This window comes from Jaculus jaculus, chromosome 13, assembly GCF_020740685.1.
Source record: "Jaculus jaculus isolate mJacJac1 chromosome 13, mJacJac1.mat.Y.cur, whole genome shotgun sequence".
In the NCBI taxonomy this organism is placed as follows: Eukaryota; Metazoa; Chordata; class Mammalia; order Rodentia; family Dipodidae; genus Jaculus; species Jaculus jaculus.
Window position 1 is genome coordinate 25,160,046 of NC_059114.1, and position 12,743 is coordinate 25,172,788.

Genomic DNA, 12,743 nt, shown 5'->3' on the forward strand with positions numbered 1-12,743 from the left:
CAGCATTTGCCACCTGTAGTTCATCACTTACCACAGTTTATCCATTCATCAGTGGATGGACATTTGTGGTGTTTCCATTCTGTTGCCAAGAACATTCATGTACAAATTTTTAATGCCGACTTGAGTTTTCATTTTTCATTATCTCCCTAGGAATGGAGTGACTGAGTCACATGGTAACTGTGTCTAGTTTTCTCAAGAACTGCCAAACTGTTTTTTTCCACGGTGGCTGTACTGTTTTACTTTCCCACCAGCCACATATATGACAGTCCTATTTTCCCCCTACTCTCACCAGCACATTTTTTTGTTTTGTTTTGTTTTGGTTTTGGTTTTTCAAGGTAGGGTCTCACTGTAGCCCAGGCTGACCTGGAATTCACCATGTAGTTTCAGGTGGCCTCGAACTCATGGTGATCCTCCTACCTCTGCCTCCCAACTGCCGGGATTAAAGGCATGCCCAGCTCCACATGATTAATTTTTGCCATCCCAGTGGATGTGATGTGGAATGGCACTGTGGTTTTGCTTTATGTTTCTCTAGTGACGTGTAACGTCTTTGCATGTGGGTATTAGCACTAACACACCTTCTCTGGAGACATGTTTGTTTACACCATAGTCCATTTTTCTTTTGCCTCATTTTTCTCTCTTGTTTTTTGAATTTTCAGTGTAGGTATCCCAAGCTGCCCTTGAACTCACAGAGATGTTCCTACCTCTGCCTCCTGAGTGCTGAGATTAAAGGCTTTTGTTGAATTACAAGGGCTCTTTATATAGATACTTGATACTTATACTATAACCTTGTCCAACATGTAATTTGCCAAAACACTCACATTCTGTGAACTTTTACAGTCCTTTTAAGTTCTTAACATGATGTCTTCAGAATCCATCCATTGGTGAAGCATATAGCAGTGTAGAAATATTTCGGTGTGCGTGGAAGTCGGAGGACAAGCTCAGCGTGGGTTCCCTCCTTCCTCGATTGAGAAGGGCCTCTGTAGTTTGCCATTGGGAAGCTGACTACCTCTCCAGCTTTGGCTTTCTCCTGATGCCACCTCCCATTGCCACAGGCACGGTAGGGTTACAGGTGGGTGCTCCACTTTGTCCAGCTTGCATGCTTGCTACTGGAGGTCCAGACTCCAGTTAGCAGGTTTTTTTTTTTTTTAATGTTTATTTATTTGAGAGTGACCGACAGAGAAAGAGGCAGAGAGAGAGAATGGGTGCACCAAGGTCTCCAGCCACTGCAAACGAACTCCAGATGCATGTGCCACCTTGTGCATCTGGCTTATGTGGGTCCTGGGGAATTAAGCCTTGAACTGGGGTCCTTAGGCTTCACAGGCAAGTGCTTAACCACTAAGCCATCTATCCAGCCAGTTAGCAGGTTTGTTTGTTTTTTTTTTTTAGCAAGGTCCTCTAACCACTAAGCCACCTTCCTAGACCTCAAAGTTTATAACTTTAGTTTTTTATTTTCTAATTAATTAATTTGTATTTATTTATTTATTTGAAAGGAGAGAAAGAATGGGTGCGCCAGGGCTCAAGCCACTGGAAACAAACTCCAGACCCATGTATTCCTTTGTACATCTGGCTTTACGTGGGTACCAAGATCCTTAGGCTTTGCAGGCTAGTGCCTTAACCACTGAGCCATCTCTCCAGCCCATGTTAATTTTGGAGGAGTTTCATATGTTGTTTTGTTGTTGTTGCTTGTGTTGATTTATACCTGAATAGTTTATACTTTGGGCTCTCTTCCATGTAGAGGATCTATTTTGAGTTAATTTTTGTCTGTGAAGTAAAATAAGCTACTAACTCTCACGTCTGCATCTATCTAATTCTCCCAGTAATTGTAATTGTCAAAAAAATCGTCCACATTAAATAGTCTGGGCTTCCTGTAAAGACAGTTGACCATAAATACCCATTGACATTCACTGTTATATTTGCTTAAATTGCTATGATATATATATTTATTTAAATTGCTGTGTTGTTGTACATACATACATATATACATATGTATATGTGTGTGTGTGTGTGTGTGTGTGTGTATACACACACACACACACACACACACTATAATTCCAGCACCCAATAGGCTGGGGCAGGAAGATTACAAATTTGAAGGCAGTGTAGGCCAGTCTGGGCTACATTGTAAGTTGTAGGCTATACAGCAAGACTGTCTCAAGAAAAACAAGCAGGGCGTGATGGCACACACCTTTAATCCCAGCAACCATGAGGCAGAGGTAGGAGGTTCACTCTGCATTCAAGGTCAGCCTTTGACTATATACCCTATCTCAAAAAAACAAAAGAAAAAACACCTGGGCATGGTGGCACACACCTCTAAACCTAGCACTCAGGAGGTGAAAGTAGGGGGATTGCTGTGAATTCAAGGCCAGCCTAAGACTATATAGTGAATTCCATAGTGAATTCTGGGCTGCAGTGAGACTCCCTCAAAAAGCCAAAAGAAGACAAGGAAAAACAAAATAACAAAAATGACTAGGTTTGTTGTTTAAAACAATTTCTTCCTTTTGTCCTTCCTTTAAAAAAAATTGTTATTTTGGGCTGGAGAAATGGCTTAGCAGTTAAGGCATTTCCCTGCAAAGCCAAAGGACCCAGGTTCAATTCCCCAAGACCCTTGTAAGCCAGATGCACAAGGGGCACATGCATCTGGAGTTTGTTTGCAGTGGCTAGAGGCCCTGGTGTGCCCATTCTTTCTGTCTACTACATCTGTCTGCTTGCAAATAAATAAAAATTTAAAATTTTTGTTATGTTATTTTTATTTATTTGAGAGAGACAGAATGGGTATACCATGGTCTCTAGCCACTGCAAATGAACTCCAGGTGCATGCACCACATTGTGCATCTGGCTTTATGTGGGTAATAGGGAGTCAAACCCAGGTCCTTAGGTTTTATAGGTAAGTGCCTTAACTGCTGAGCCATCTCTGCAGCCCCTTGTCCTTCCTTTCTGTTCCTTTTCTCTTTTCCTTTCTCATTTCATTCATGTATATATGTGTGTGTCATATTTGAGAGAGAGTTAGCATGGGCACACTAGGACCTCCTGCCATTGCAAATGAGCTCCAAATACATGTGCCACCTTGTGTATCTGCCTTTACATGGGAACTGGTCAGGAGCAAACCTGGGCTGCAAGCAAACACCTTTAATGACTAAATCATTTCTCTCCTGCCCGTTCTTTCTTTCTTTTTTTTTTTTGGATTTTTCAAGGTAGGGTCTCATTAGCTCAGGCTGATCTGCAGTTCACTATGTAGTCTCAGGGTGGCCTTGAAATCTCGGCAATCCTCTGGCCTCTGCCTCCCAACTGCTGGGATTAAAGGCATGCGCCAGCATGCCCAGCTCATATTTCTGTCTTTCTTGAGATAGGATCTCACTATATAGTCCCAGCTGGCCTGGTATTTGTGGCAGTTCTGGTTCAGCAAGTGCTGAGGTTACAGGTATGAGCTACCATATCTGGCTCCCAGCTTTAAAAAAATGTGCATACAGGCTAGAGAGAAGGCTTAGCAGTTAAAATGCTTGCCTGCAAAACCTAAGGACCCATTTTTGACGTCCCAGATCCTATGTAACCCAGATGCACAAAGGTGAGGCAAGTGCAAGTTTACACATGACCACTAGGTGGCACAAGTGTGTGGAGTTCGATTGTAGTGGCTGAGGCCCTGGCATGCTAATTCTCTCTCCTCTAAAAAATACATAAATAAAAGTGCATGCCAGTTGTGGTGGCACATGCCTTTAATCCCAGAACTTACTTGGAAAGCAGATGTAGGAGGATTGCTGTGAGTTCGAGGCCAGCCTAAAATTACATAGTGAATTCCAGGTCAGCCTGAGCTTGAGAGAGACCCTATCTCAAAGAGGGAGGAAAGTTCATTATCTGGCTGTCGGAAGTATCTATTATCTGAGTTCTTCCAGAGATGAGTGTGACTCTATCTCTGGAACACTTCAGATTGATAATTTTCAGGCACTTCACAAAGCCCTCTTGGACAGACATCATCCTGCCATCTACCACCTTTGCATGCTTGCCTTTTATTTAAGAGGCACTTGTCAGGGCTGGAAAGATGGCTCAGTGGTTAAAGACCCTTGCTTGCAAAGCATGATGGTCTGGGTTTGATTCCCCAGTAACCATATAAAGCCAGATGCACAAAGGGGTGCATGTGTCTGGAGTTTGTTTGTAGTGGCAGGAGGCCCTGGCACCCCCATACTCTCTCTCTGCCTCTTTCTGTCTCTCCTTAAAATAAAAATAAAAAAAATTAAGGCTAAGCAAAGTGACGCATGCCTTTAATCCCAGTACCTGGGAGGTAGAAGTAGGTGGATCCCAATGAGTTCAAGGCATCCTAAGACTACATAGTGAATTCCAGGTCAGCCTGGGCTAGAGTGAGAATACCCCTACCTTGAAAAAACCAAAAAAAAAGAAAAAAAGAAAAAAAAAAAAAGAAAAGAAAAAGAAAGGTAGTTGTTGAGTATGTGTTGAAATTATATTTGGACTACACGTACAAAAGCCCTAATCTGTGCCTTGGGGTTTTGTCTTCCTTTTGAATCTGGAAGGAGTCCCAGAATGGGGCTATTTGAGGCTGTCCTGGGACCTGCACGGCTTTCCTGTTCCAGTTACCTTGCATGTGCTGTCTCCAGGTGGCATCTGTATGTGTTCTGAGAAGGAAACGGGAGCTGAGCAAGAGGACTGGAGCAAAGCAGCCCAGACCTTTTGCCCTCCTGGAAGGTCTGACCAGAGGCCACATGCTCTTGGGTTGAGCCACAAGGCAGTCTAGAAAGGGGAGAACTGACTGGCCTCATTTGTATCCTGTTAAGTACAAAAGACAAATAGCAGAACTGAATTTAAATTGTATTTAAAGTTTAAAATGGTTTACAGTGTGACTTGAGGAACTAGACTATTTCCATGTTAGTTTTTCTTTTTTTTCTTAAGGCTTGTACTGCCATGCCCGGCTGCCCTAGATCTTTTTTTTTTTTTTTCTTCAATTTATTTATTTATTTGACAGAGAAAGGGGGAAAGAGAGAGAAAGAGAGAATGGGTACACCAGGCCTCCAGCCACTGCAAACAAAACTCCAGACGTGTGCTCCCTTTGTGCATCTGGCTAACATGGGTCCTGGGGAATTGAGCCGGGATCCTTTGGCTTTGCAGGCAAACGCCTTAATTGCTAAGCCATCCCTTCAGCCCTCCATGTTAGTTTTATGTGTGCATATATCATTAACTTTTTGTTGTTGTTTTGAGGTAGGGTCTCACTATAGCCCAGGCTGACCTGGAATTCATTATGTAGTCTCAGGGTGGCCTTAAACTCACAGCAGTCCTCAGACCTCTGCCTTCCGAGTACTGGGATTAAAGGTGTGCAACACTACCATGGACTCGGGTCAGCCTGAGCTAGCGTAAGACCTTACTTGAAGAAAAAAAGAAAAGAAAAGAAGAACAAAACAAAAAATTATTCATTTGAGAGAGAGAAAGAATAGATCTATCAGGACCTCTAGCAACTGCAGACAAACTCCAGGCATGTGTACCACTATGTGCATCTGGTTTATGTGGGACCTGTAGAATCAAACCTGGGTCCTTAGGCTTCGCAGGCATGTGCCTGAACCGGTAAGCCATCTCTCCAGCCCCGTAATTAACTTTTTTTGAGACAGGGCTCTGCTTGTAGTTCAAGCAGGCCTAGAACTCACTATGTAGTGCAGGCTCGCCTTGAACTTGAGACAGTCCTGTCTCAGTCTCCTGAGTGCTGGGATTACAGGCATGAGCCACCACACATGGCTTGAACATCTAATTTTACTTTAAGCAGGGTCTTAGCCCAGGCTGGCCTCAAATGTCATGTAGCTGAAGATAATGACTTTGAACTCTGATCCTCCTGCCTATACCTCCCAAGTGCTGGGATCCGGCTAACTATAATTTTAATGTGTGAGTTCAACAGTCCCGAACATCTCTTCACAGGAGGCCTGAATCAGACAGGATGAGTGCTACATTCTACCAACCCCAAGATGCACATATGGACAAACCAATTCCAGATGCCAGAGGTTTGGCTTGGGCTCTGCTCAGCATGAGTGAGGGTTAAACCCGCCAAAGGAGGGAGAAACTAAAAAAAAAAAAAACTCCTTAAGTTCTTGGGCCTTTTGTGGGTGTTTTGTTTTGTTTTTTGAGGTTGTGTCTCACTCTACCCAGGCTGTCCTGGAACTCTCTGTAGTTCTAGGCTGGCCTCCAACCCACAGCAGTCCTACTTGCTGCCTGTCAAGTGCTGGCATCAAAGGTATGTGTACCATGCCTGGCTTGGTGTTTTGTTTTCTTTTTTCTTTTTTTTTTAATATTTTATCTTTATTTATTTATTTGACAGAGAAAGGGAAAGAAAGAAAGAGACATATATATAAAGAATGGGTGTACCAGGGTCTACAGCCACTGCAAATGAACTCCAGACATGTGTGCCCCTTTGTGCATCTGTTTAACATGGGTCCTGGGGAATCGAGCCTGGGTCCTTTGGCTTTGCAAGCAAATGCCTTAACCATTTAGCCATCCCTCCAGCACCCCTCTCCCCCTTTTATTTTTGGTTTTTCGAGGTAGAGTCATATGCTAGCCCAGGCTGACCTGGAATTTACTACATAGTCTCAGGGTGACCTCAAAGTCATGCATGGTGGTCTTCCTACCTCTGGCTCCCAAGAGCAGAGGTAGGAGGATCTCCGAGTTCAAGGCCATCTTGAGACTACATAGTGAATTCCAGGTCAGCCTCAGCTAGAGTGAGAACCTGTCTCAAAAAAAAAAAAAATCAGATTTTTGGGGTTTGGATGGCAACTTCTGTTACAGACACATGTCTAACATAAAAACATGTCAGAAAAGATATAGGAGACTTGCAATAAAGATAGCAGTATAGGAACCACGCCAAAGCAGCCTAGAGGAGAAAAAGCCAAAAATAAACCCAGCAAAATACACTCTTCTACTAAAAAGTGAGGACTATAAGAAATTATTAACTGCAGCAGAGAAGTAGGAGAGATCCAGAGCGTATAGAGCCCACAGAAACAGGCAGAAGTGGCTCCAGCAGTGGCTGAACCAGGTCCCCATGGTCACAACCACCAGGCTCGGCCTGAGCCACAGGAAAAGCCAGGTGAGGGGATTCTCCACTCACACTGGCATGCTCACAAACTCAATAAATGTGAAGGGAGGACGACAGGGAAGAATGGAGGAGTGGCTCCTAAGGAAGAGGACCAGCAGGAGAACTTCAGCCACCATCCACAGCCTCCCCTCCTCCACTGCCAGCCCAAGCGCCAGGAAGCACCAGAGACCTAGGGAAGGTCTACACAGCACCCAGCACCTGGACCAGAGCAGCAATCCTGTGACCCAGGCAGCCTAGCTGAGGCCACAGCACCACAAAGAGGGAACCAAGCAGGAGCACAGCATAACTGAGACCAAAATCATCAGCACCCGCCAAATCAGCCTGGCATGTGGGCTTGAATCACAAGTGCTAACTACATCTTTCATGTCAAGATAGATCAGGGCTGGAGAGATGGCTTAGCAGTTAAGTGTTTGCCTGTGAAGCCTAAGGACCCTGGTTCGAGGCTTGATTCCCCAGGACCCACGTTAGCCAGATGCACAAGGGGGCGCATGCATCTGGAAATTGTCTACAGTGGCTAGAAGCCCTGGTGCACCCATTCTCTCTCTCTCGCTCTGCCTCTTTCTCTGTCACTCTCAAATAAATAAATAAAAATAAAACAAAAAAATTTAAAAAAAGATAGATCATATATTAAATCTGATGGATGGTCAGATTTGCCGTTCTTAAATAAGCTATATTTTGAGCTTGTCATTTGTTGCTTTCTGATTTATAGTGCCTTTGTTTCATCTTCTGTCATTCAATAGGAAAGGATCTCACTTGGTCACAAGTTGACTGGAACCCCCAACAGGGCAGAAATCTTAGCCTCCTAGATAGGATTAAGGGTGTGGGGCAACACACATCCTAAGAAACTGTGACTTTGTTAGAGGATCTGTTTGTCATAATACCTACCCTTGCATAAATACTCTGCTGGTTTTTATTGAATGTGTACATTGTTTAGTTAACTTTTAGAATCTGCCTATATTGTGTTCTACTCAGTCTACTTGAATACCCTCAAAGCAGGCAAACCCAACATTTAGGGTCACTTTTACAGTTACTCAGAGTCTTAAGAGCCACGTCTAGCACGTTAAACTCCTCCCCTGAAGACTGATTGATACCTCCAATAATATTGCAGATAATTAGAAAAGTCAAGCATTAAATTAATCCAAGATGCAAAAATATTTACATTATAACACAAGAAACAAAAAAATCAAGACAATATAAATCCACCAAAAAGTATGAAAGCATCAGAAATGACCTCTAATGATACTGATATAGAGGTCTTTCCAGGTCCATCCATTTTTCTGCAAATTTCATTAGAGATCTTTCCTGAGAAAGATTTCAAAAGAATGATTATAAATATGTTCAAAGAAGTCAAAGAGGAAATCAAAGAAATGAAAGAAGACACGGAAAACCAATTTAACAAAATGAGGAGGCAATATAAGACAAAAATAAGGAAATAGAAATAATAAAGAAAAACCAGTCAGAATTACTAGCAACGAAGAACACAGTGAAGTTTAAAAAAAAAAAAGTAGAAAATCTCACCAGTAGAATGGATGAAGGAGAGGACAGAATATCTAAGCTAGAAGACCAGGTGGCAGATCTCATACAGTCCAACAAAGAGAAAGACAAGCTAATAGGAAGGCATGAATGGGAATTTCATGTTGTTCGGAACACAATGAAAAGATCAAACAGAAGAATTCAGGGCATAGTAGAAGGAGAAGAATTTCACTCCAAAGGCATAATAGGCATTTTTTAAAAAATCATAGAAGAAAACGTACCCCAAATTGGGAAAGAGGTGTCAGTGCAGATATAAGAATCCTTTAGAACACCAACCAGACAAAACCTTTCCGAACCTCTCCTTGCCATATTATAATTAAGCTACCAAACATACAAACCGAAGAAAATATATTGAAAGCAACTAGAGAGAAAAATCAAGTTACCTACAAAAGCAAGCCCAAAAGAATCACAGCAGATTACTCAACACAAACTTTAAAAGCTAGAAGGGCTTGGAGTGATGTATTCCCAGTTCTGAAAGATAACAACTGTTAACCAAGGTTACTTTATCCCGCAAAGCTATCCATTCAAATACATGGAGAAATAAGGACATTCCACAACAAAAGCAAGCTAAAGGAATATTTGAAGACAAAACCACCTTTACAGAAAATATTTGAAAGAATCCTCCATGCTGAATAGAAAGAAAAGCACACATATAAGGAACCTGGAAAAATCAAACCATACTCAAATACTAGTTAATACAAAAGAGCAAAGTTAAAACCAGAATAAATGCAAAAAAAAAAAAAAGGCAAAAATAAATGCACACCTTTCAATAATATCTCTTAATATCAACAGCCTCAATGCCCCAACCAAAATACTTAAGTTTGCAGACTGGGTTAAACAGCAGGACCCTTCAATTTGTTGCCTCCAAGAAACCCACCTTTCTACAAAGGGTAGACACTATCTTAGGAAAGGTTGAAAATGGTTTTTCAAGCAAATGGGCCTAGAAAATAAGCAGGGGTTGCTGTCCTAATATCTGACAAGGTAGACTTCAGTCCAACATTAGTTAGGAAAGATAAGGAAGGTCACTTTATATTGATTAAAGGCACACTCCAAGAGAAGGACATTACAATCCTAAACATATATGCACCTAACATGGGGGGCTCCCAACTTCATCAAACAAATAGAACTAAGGGTCACAGATAACACCAAACACAGTGGTAGTGGGTGACTTCAACACCCTGCTCTCATCAATTGACAGGTCATCTTGGGAAAAAAATAAACAGAGAAGCATCTGGATTAAATGAGGTCATAGAAGAAATGGACCTAACAGACATATACAGGACATTTCATCCAAATGCTGCAGAATACTCATTCTTTTCAGCAGCACATGGAACATAATCTAAAATAGACCATATATTAGGACACAAAGAAAAGTTTAACAAATTCAGGAAAATTGAAATAATTCCTTGCATTCTATCTGACCACAATGGAATCAAACTACAAATCAATAGCAAGAAAGGCTATAGAGCATACACAAAATCATGGAAACTAAACAATACACTACTAAATGATGAATGGGTCAATGAAGAAATCAAGAAGGAAATCAAAAAATTCATAGAGTCAAACAATAATGAGAACACAACATACCAAAATCTCTGGGACACAATGAAGGCAGTTCTAAGAGGTAAATATATAGCTATAAGTGCCTATATTAAGAAATTAGAAAGTAAAGAAAAATGAAGTTATGAAATTTGCAGAAAAATGGATGGACCTGGGCTGGAGAGATGGCTTAGCAGTTAAGCGCTTGCCTGTGAAGCCTAAGGACCCCAGTTCAAGGCTCAGTTCCCCAGGTCCCACGTTAGCCAGATGCACAAGGGGGCGCATGCGTCTGGAGTTCGTTTGCAGAGGCTGGAAGCCCTGGCGCGCCCATTCTCTCTCTCTCCCTCTATCTGTCTTTCTCTCTGTGTCTGTCTCTCTCAAATAAATAAATAAATAATTTTTTTAAAAAAGCATAAACATTAAAAAATGGATGGACCTGGAAAGGATTATACTAAGTGAGGTAACCCAGGCCCAGAAAGCCAAGTGCCACATGTTCTCCCTCATATGTGGATCCTAGCTACAGAAGATTGGGCTTCTGTGTGAGACAGAAAATACTTAGTAGCAGAGGCCAGTAAGTTAAAAAGGAGACATAAAGGGAAGAGAAAGGAAGGGAGGAGGGTACTTAATAGGTTGATATTGTATATACGTAAGTACAATGATTGAGTTGGGGAGGTAATATGATGGAGAATGGAATTTCAAAGGGGAAAGTGTGAGCAGGGAGAGAGGGAATAACCATGGGATATTTTTTATAATCATGGAAAATGTTAATAAAAATTTAAAAAAAAATAAAAAAGAAATTAGAAAGGTCACAAGTAAATGACCTAATGTTTCACGTTAAAGCCTTGGAAAAAGAAGAACAAGGAAAACCAAAAATCAGTAGATGGAAAGAAATAATAAAGACTGGGGCAGAAATTAATGAAATACAAACAAAAAAAAATCCAAAGAATTAATGAAACAAAGAGTTGGTTCTTTGAAAGGATAAACAAGATTGATAAACCCTTAGCAAATCTGACCAAAAGAAAGGGAGAAGAGACACAAATTAATAAAATTAGAGATGAAAAAGATAACATCACAACAGATGCCAGAGAAATTCAAAAAATCATAGGGACATACTGTAAAAACATATACTCCACAAAGTATGAAAATCTGAAAGAACTGGATGATTTCCTTGGTTTATATGACCTACCTAAATTAAATCAAGATGAGATTGATCACTTAGATAGACCTATAACAAGCATGGAGATCCGAACAGTTATCAAAAAAAAAAAAAAAAAAAAACCTTGGAATAAATCTAACCAAGGAAATAAAGAATCTCTACTATGAGAACTTTAAAACACTCAAGCGAGAAATTGCAGAAGACACTAGGAAGTGGAAAAACATCCCTTTTTCCTGGATTGGAAGAATCAATATTGTGGAAATGGCAATCTTACCAAAAGCAATCTACACATTTATGGTTCATTTTTATTTATTTATTTATTTGAGAGTGACACAGAGAGAGAAAGAGGCAGATAGAGAGAGAATGGGTGCGCCAGGGCTTCCAGCCTCTGCAAACGAACTCCAGACGTGTGCGCCCCCTTGTGCATCTGGCTAACGTGGGTCCTGGGGAACCGAGCCTCGAACCAGGGTCCTTAGGCTTCACAGGCAAGCGCTTAACCGCTAAGCCATCTCTCCAGCCCAATCTACACATTTAATGCAATCCCTATCAAAATTCCAAAGGCATTCTTCATGGAAATAGAAAAAACAATCCAAAAATTCATTTGGAATCACAAAAAACCTCAAATATTGAAGGAACCCCAGGAGGGGGACCCCACGCTCTGCCTGGATATGGCGACACCCCAAATCACTCACGAGAAGCAGTCTTGATGCAAACTGCAAGAGGATTTTATTCCAAGCGCGCTGGGGCCCACAGTCGTACACCGCACAGGGGTAGAGGACTGCAGAGCCCCGAATGCAGGAACGGGACAGTTTTTATAGGGTTTCTAACAAAGCCTATGCATTAGACCAATCATTTTTTTAATATCAGGAGCCCGCAGGGTGCGAGCCAGTCAGTTTGTGCCACCCCATAGTTTCTAAGCCAATTAGTTTAATTTGTTCAAGCCCCTCATGGACCAATCATTCTCTTATGACCTTGGTGGTCAGCATTTGCGCAGGTCCTTGGGTGGGAGTAGCAGAGTGTGGTACCAGTCTCCTATGACCTTGGAGGTCAGCATTTGTGCAGGTCCTTAGGTGGGGGTACCAGAGTATGGTATCAGCCTCCTATGACCTTGGTGGTCTGAGGCAGGCTGCTACAGCTTATGGTGCGAGCTACTAAGGCTTATAGTATGGGCTATTAAGGCTTATGGTGCAGGCTATTTACAGAAACCAAATAAGTGGTTCACTTCATTACTCATTTCCCATCCTTGAGGGCTATCTCATGCCCTTTTTACCTAGTTTTATATTAGGAGTGGGCTCTGATATAATGAGAAGAGGGATTCTTTACTTGCTTCCAACAGAGAGTAAAGCCTGGAGTTTGAGGTATGCAGGGGCCCGCTTAAGCTACCTTTGGAGCGTGATAGTATTTCTGGGCTTCTGAATTCTTGGGCCTTTCAATATCTAA